The sequence below is a fragment of the Anolis sagrei genome, chromosome Y (assembly GCF_037176765.1).
Source record: "Anolis sagrei isolate rAnoSag1 chromosome Y, rAnoSag1.mat, whole genome shotgun sequence".
NCBI classification, from domain to species: domain Eukaryota; kingdom Metazoa; phylum Chordata; class Lepidosauria; order Squamata; family Dactyloidae; genus Anolis; species Anolis sagrei.
In genome coordinates, this window is record NC_090035.1 from 67,810,408 (window position 1) to 67,817,491 (window position 7,084).

At 44.4% G+C, this 7,084-nt stretch overlaps 1 protein-coding gene across 1 annotated transcript in view; it reads left to right on the forward strand.

The window, feature by feature from the left end:
- LOC132780275 (intermediate conductance calcium-activated potassium channel protein 4) overlaps positions 1-6,486 on the forward strand; it is an 84,514-nt gene extending 78,028 nt beyond the window's left edge. Inside the window, exon 9 of the mRNA XM_067461622.1 lies at positions 1,053-6,486. The gene's annotated coding sequence lies outside the window, so the exon portion shown is untranslated. The remainder of the gene's footprint in view (positions 1-1,052) is intronic.
- Positions 6,487-7,084: the final 598 nt, after the last annotated feature.

Genomic DNA, 7,084 nt, shown 5'->3' on the forward strand with positions numbered 1-7,084 from the left:
TAGAGTACTGGTAGGGTTGGTGGGGGGGAGTATTGATATTGTTATTTGGGAGTTGCAGTTGCTAGGATTTATAGTTCACCTACAATCAAAGAGCATTCTGAACTCCACCAATGTTGGAATTGAACCTAACTTGGCACACAGAACTCCCTTGACCAACAGAAAATACTAAAAGGGTTTGGTGGGGATTGACCTTGAGTTTTAAATCTACATCCAGATGGATCTGGACCAAACTTGGCACGAATGCTCAGTATGCCCAGATGTGAACACTGGTGGAGTTTGGGGGAAATAGACCTTGACATTTGGGAGTTGGGCCAAATTTGGCATAAATACTCAATACGTCCAAATTTGAGTACTGGTGGGGTTGGGTGTATGTGTGATTTTTTCATTTGGGAGTTGTGGTTGCTGGGATTTATAGTTCACCAACGATCAAAAAGAATTCTGAACCCCACCAACAGAATTGGGCCAAACTTCCCACAAAGAACTCCCATGTCTTGAAGGGACTCAATAGTGTGAGCCTCCCTCCAACCTTGCACGCTCTCCTCACATGCACATATGCACCACGCTGCCATTCGCCAAGCACGCCTGCTCTCCTCCCCCCTGCTTGTAGTCTAAGAAACGGCCCTCTCCTTGGCTGAGAAGGCAGCCAATCATAGCAGAGGAGGGCTTTTGTTAGGAGGATTTGCATCTGTTTCCAAGAAGGAAGAGAAGTACAGGCAGAAAGATCTTCAGCCTTCTCTGTGAAAGGAGTTCTTAAGACCATCAGAAATATAGGTTTTCTGATAATCTTTTGCGACCCCTTTGAAACCTTCTTGCAACCCACTCCGGGGGTCCCAATCCCCAGGTTGAGAAAAGCTGCTCTAGTGGTGATGAGGTCCTTAGTCTTTTCCTCTTACTTCCAGCTCAAACTATAACCAAATAGTTTATCCCACCTTGATTTCGATTCGGTGAAACCTTTGGGGAGTTGGCAAATCAAATGCTTCAAAAACCCAGATTTGGTATGATCACGATTCCTGTCTATTTTGATTGTAACTTCTGCTTTCTTCCCATTTTAGGTGGCTAAAGAGGTGATGCTGATCTTGCTGACTACACAATGGTGGAGAAACTTCTAAAACCCACTACAGCCTCTATAGGATCAAGCAGTCTATAGGGGAAGCTATGGACTACAACCCCATCTTGTGGCAAAGGACAATCACGACAAGCATTTTGCCAAGATTGCCGTTAGCATCACCCGCTAGTGAAGGATGATCAGGATGGCTGAATTTTACTTGCCATGGAAAGACTTCTTGCAGTCCTGAAAGAACTCCGTGGAGGCGCATATGATGTTTCAGGAGGATCTTGGATGGAAATCAAAGGCATCACTTCCATTCCTCTCACAGGATTTTGAGCCATTAAAAAAGAGAAAGAGTTCTGGCAACGAAATGTTACAGATAGGAAGTAGTGAGACATGCACTCAAATAACGGAAGAAAGGCTCTGAGCCATGGAACACAAAGGCCTTGCCCCTTTCTTCCCTTTTGGCAGAAGAAACGTCTTCCATTTTGGGGCAAGACTCAAATCTACAGGAAGCAGGTGGTTAGTGATTTGTTACACAGGATCTCGAAGATGACGGTGAAGGTAGATCCCACCCTCTGAAGTCTTGACTTATATGTAGCCATTGACTCGGTCCCCTCCAGCAAGGTACAAGTGCCTCTACGCAAGGAAACGTCTCTGTATATTGGGGCCAGTCTTATTTTGGAGGAAAATGTGCCCATGACATTTGATGCTACTTTAAATGACTACCATGGCTGGCCAAGCTGGCTCATGAATATGGGTAGACTTATGGATTACAGGCCAGCCTTCTGTAGCATTTGCTTTTGAGGTTGGTACAAAGTGCCTTAAACAGCACTGTCACAATCACAATCACAATAGGTGAAGAAATAGCAATACAAAGAACGAGGAGCAGAAAAGCGCAACTTATTAAGATCCTAGCATGACTCCAGTTCAAATGCTTTTAGACAAAAGAGTTGGGAAATGCTTTTGAAACAATTGCTAAGCACTTTACTTAGGTGATCCCTCGTTGTCCGAGTAGGATAATCTTCCAAGATCAGTGTACTGGTGGGTCTGTAAGTGACTGCGGAGCCCTATTCTTGATCTGCATCTTCTCCCGCAGTGAGGGCATTGGTTTCCAGGTGGAAGGCGGTCTCGGTCAGGATTGGCTTGATGCGCCTTCCTCTTGGCACGTTTCTCTCTTTCGCCCTCCATTCGTGCCTCTTCAAATTCTGCAGCACTGCTGGTCACAGCTGTCCTCCAGCTGGAGTGCTCAAGGGCCAGGGCTTCCCAGTTCTCAGCGTCTATGCCAGAGTTTTTAAGGTTGGCTTTAAGGCCATCTTTAAATCTCTTTTCCTGCCCACCAACATTCCGTTTTCTGTTCTGGAGTTCGGAGTAGAGCAGCTGCTTTGGGAGACGGTGGTCGGGCATCCGGACGACGTGGCCAGTCCAGCGGAGTTGATGGCAGAGGACCATCACTTCAATGCTGATGGTCTTTGCTTCTTTCAGCACACTGCCATTTGTCCACTTGTGACTTCCCAGGAAATCTGCAGGATTTTCTGGAGGCAGCACTGATGGAATCGTTCCGGGAGTTGCATGTGACGTCTGTAGACAATCCACGTCTCACAGGCGTATAGCAGGGTTGGGAGGACAATAGCTTTATAAACAAGCACCTTGGTATCCCTACAGATGTCCCGGTCCTCAAACACACTCTGGCTAAGCACTTTATTGGGTATTCAATATCGGATGGGATGGACCAATTAACTCGACTCAACTTTAAGCCATTTCACCTGAACACTTCTCAAACAGATGGGTTATATACAGCTCAGGAACATCTTTAGGCAACTCCGATAAGTGCCAGAGGAGTATTTTGCTGCTTAAGACAGACTCAAAAGCTGAAAATGAGGAGTTTCTCAAATTTTGACCTGACTATAGACCAGCCTTCTCAGTCTAGGGCTTTCCAGATACATCAGACCTCAATTCCCCCAAATTACCAGTGAATTAGTTAGTGGATTCTGAGTGTTCCAGTCTTTTTTATCTGGAACAGTAGGCTTTCCACATCCGTGAGGCAGTGAATCTCTTCTGTATTTTTGTCTAAACTTTTAAACAACTATGCAATGCGTTGAATGCTTTAACCACAGTGTCAGCACCTCAGGTAGCACCTTTCAAATCTGTACTGAATGTATTCACCACTCAAATGACACCGGCTTCAACTGCTGCTGATTTAAGATGGTGCTCAGTTGGAGAGGGCAACTAAAAGACCAATGGGTTTAAATTGTTAGCCATCCAGGGATCTCCAAATCCACAATTATTGGTCATACTGGCTGAGGTTCAGAGGTGTTGGAAGTTCAAACTTTGGGAAATTGCTGGGGTGGGGAGAGAATAAAAGGATTCGATCTTTGGCCTGGCAGATCATATAATCATAGAGTTGGAAGAGATCTCATGGGCCATCCAGTCCAACCCCATTCTGCCAAGAAGCAGGAAAATTGCATTTCCCGAGAGATGGCCATCCAGACTCTGTTTAAAAGCCTCCAAAGGAGCCTCCACCACACTCCAGGGCAGAGACCTCCACTATTGAACAGCTCTCAGAGTTATGAAGTTCTTCCTCATGTTCAGGTGGAATCTCCTTTCCTGTAGTTCGAAGCCATTGTTCTGCATACTAGTCTCTAGAGCTATAGAAAACAAGCTTGCTCCCTCCTCCCTATGACTCCCTATGTTTAGATTATAGCTCCCATTGTTCTTACAATTGGCTATTCTGGTAGTTGACAAACCTTATAGGCTAAAATGCCAGGAAAAGACTGCCCATTGGAGATTATATTGTTGGAACAGAATAGGGATTGAGTGGCAGCTGTTAGTATATTTTAAAAGAACTGCCTGTCATTTTGTTATAATCATTTGTGGTCCTGGATGGCAAATTCTCTTGGCTACCTTACATGGTGCCATCTTGAACAGCAGCAAAGATTCAATGTGCCCTTTGCCATCAGCAGGGAAATCCTCACGCACCCTGGATTCACAGCCACACAACAGCTGTGATTTGGCACAGGATAGTCTCCATGCAGCCACGCCAGCCACATGACCTTGGAGGCGTCTATGGAAAACGCCGGTTCTGCAGCTTAGAAATTGAGATGAGCACCAACCCCCGGAGTCGGACATGACTAGACTTAATGTCAGGGAAAACTTTTGACATATTTACTTCACAGAGTAGCTCCCAGATAAAGAACCCTCATTTTGAGTCCTTTAGGATAGCAATCCAGGCCCGTAAAATATATATTTCTATGCAATCTTTGCTCAGCTGACAATCTACCACAGAAGCCTAAGAAAAGCCAGACACCCTGGGCCAGGTTTAATGACACATTCCACCCATGAGATGAGTAAAGCACCGCTCACCAAATCTATCACAAACTCCATGAAAGAACTGATTAAAAAGTGACATGTCGGGAGTTGCAAAGACTCAAAGGACAGCAGTGGATGAAGCGAATGAAAGCAGCAACACAGCAAAGTTGGGGAAAGCTGGCTTTTCAACCTACACATCTTGGTAATGGATTAAACGAGACAAGAGTTGCAGTTCAATAATGTCTGAAGAGCCTCTAGTTTTCCATCCCAGTTGTAGATGGAAAGAGAGAAGAGACCTCATCTACGTGCACAATATTCTTCTCAACAGGAGAGGCTTTTTATGCCCATTTAGAGCTTGCCTGGTAGCTGCTGCTTGAAACCCAAATATTACCATAATAAACTTTTGACTTTCTAATGAGGAGAATGAGCTTTTTAAACAGGTTCACAATCCCTCCTCCAGTGTTTTTTTTTTTCAAGGTCTACTCCATCACATCTCAGAGTATTTCCACAGCAAAGAGACTGATGATTTTATAAAGCAGAGCAGAGGTTCTGGGATGCTTTCAGATGCGTGACTGCATAAGAATCATTTTACAGAAAGTACACAATCCAAGGGTAGCCAACTATTTTTTCTTGGTAGGATCCCTTGATCTTAAGTACCTGCATCAAAAGCATACTGTTATTGGCATGGAAAAATAGTAATCGGAAATGCTTTCCCTTCCCAAAGCAGCCTCGAGATGAGGTATGGGCAAACTTTGGCCCTCCAGTGTTTTGGACTTCAACTCCCACAATTCCTAACAGCCTACCGGCTGTTAGGAACTGTGGAACTTGAAGTCCAAAACATCTGGAAGGCCACAGTTTGCCCATGCCTGTTCCAGAGCTTTTCAGGGCTAAGAAAAAATCTGGCAACCCTAACTTTTCCTATGCAAAAAAGGTACAGAAACTCGAGTTGTCACCCCATTAGTTTGTTAAATGTAGGTGGCCTTAATCTAATTGAGCAATCGAATCAGCATTAATTTGCACAGAAGAAAAGGACAATGGAATGAATCCAGGCGAAGTTAGCTGAAGTCATATTGCGACTGAAACTGGCCCATCAAGTTCCATCGGGACTGATGTACGTTGAACTTAGCCTGGAGCCAGCCTAATAGTTTTAAAGAGAGATACATATATAACTTCTATTTTAGAAGATGGACATATATTGCAACAGGGGTACTGAGAGCAGCGGTGGGGAATCTATGGTTTCAGGGTCACATGTTGCCTATTCCCACAGGTGGGGAAGGCCTAAGGAAAAGGAGACTGGGGCACGGAAACCCCATAAACACACAAACCAGTGGGGAAGAGTCAAAACAGATATAGTTAGAAGAAAAGGAGGGGATAGGCAAGAAAAACTCAGTAAAAGACACAAGAAGCATTCACATTGATTAAAAAGACCAAAAAATCCTAGGTTTTGTTCCTGTTCTTTCCAAATTCATTTTACAGCTCCAATCATATTTTGTTTATCCCAGAGTATTGCCTATCAGCTCCTCATACCATCAGACTTTTGATACCAATATTGGGTATACTGGGTGTATTTGCCCCCAGTGGCACAATGGATAAACCCTTGGACTGAAGACTGACAGGTCAGCAGTTCGAATCCGGGGAAAGCGGATGTCAGTTCCAGCTCCCCATGTGGGAACACGAGGGAAGCCTCCCACAGGATGGTAAAATATCTGGGCATCCCCTGGGCAGCATCCTTACAGACAGCCAATTCTCTCACACCAGAAGCAACTTGCAGTTTCTCAAGTTGCTCCTGACACAGAAAAAAAACACCCAATGTAAAATTGGAACGAACAGGAACACAGTTTAGGAATTATCAGTCCTTCTGCCTATGCATCAGTGGTGGCAATGGAATCGCCTTCCCTTATTGGCAGCCTGAGAAGCAGAGAGAAAAGGAATAACTGGCAAAAGGGGTGCTCAATGAATTGTCCCTGGAGACATGTGACCCTCAGCCAAACATCCACCACCCTTCCCTCAAAGACATTCCCTGTTTTTCCCTCACTTGAGGGATTTTTTTCTCCTCAGATGTTTTGTCACCTTGTTTTTTTAAGTGCCTATATTAAAAATAATAAACATTTACACTATTTCAAAAACTACTATTTTGAGTCATTGAAGCTATCTTTTCAGTCAATCCGTAAGTGCACGTACTCTGAGAAAACATATCTTGTTTCCAAATTGTTTCAGTTGACATACCCTTTGATCAGGGGCCCTCAAGATATTCTATTGCAACGCCCAGCATCACCTCATCATTGGCAATGCTGGCTAGGGTCTGGTAGAGAACAAGTGCCAACAACACCTGGAGACTGTCAAGTGACTCATTCCTTGGTTTATGTGAGGGCTGTCTAGTCGCTCTTGAGTTCCAACTCCCGGTTAAGAAGTGACTAACACTATTTGAAGGGATCCTGTTGGATATTGGTTCCCAACTTGTGGTCCATGGACCACCAGTGGTCAGCAAGAATATGGTCCATGGCCTACACCGTTGCAATGAGAGTGACTGGTCTTGCTAAACCCTCTTATAGTGGTGAGGCTTATTAAATATGGTTTTCTGTGGGCGAGCAGATGGCGACCATTGGATGGCAGATATTCTGTATCCGAAACTAGAGCTGATGTGGTCTATCCAATGCAATTTTCTGAATCAGCAAATAACCAAACCAAATCTAAAGTTGACCCCAAATAACCTAACTAAATCTTAAG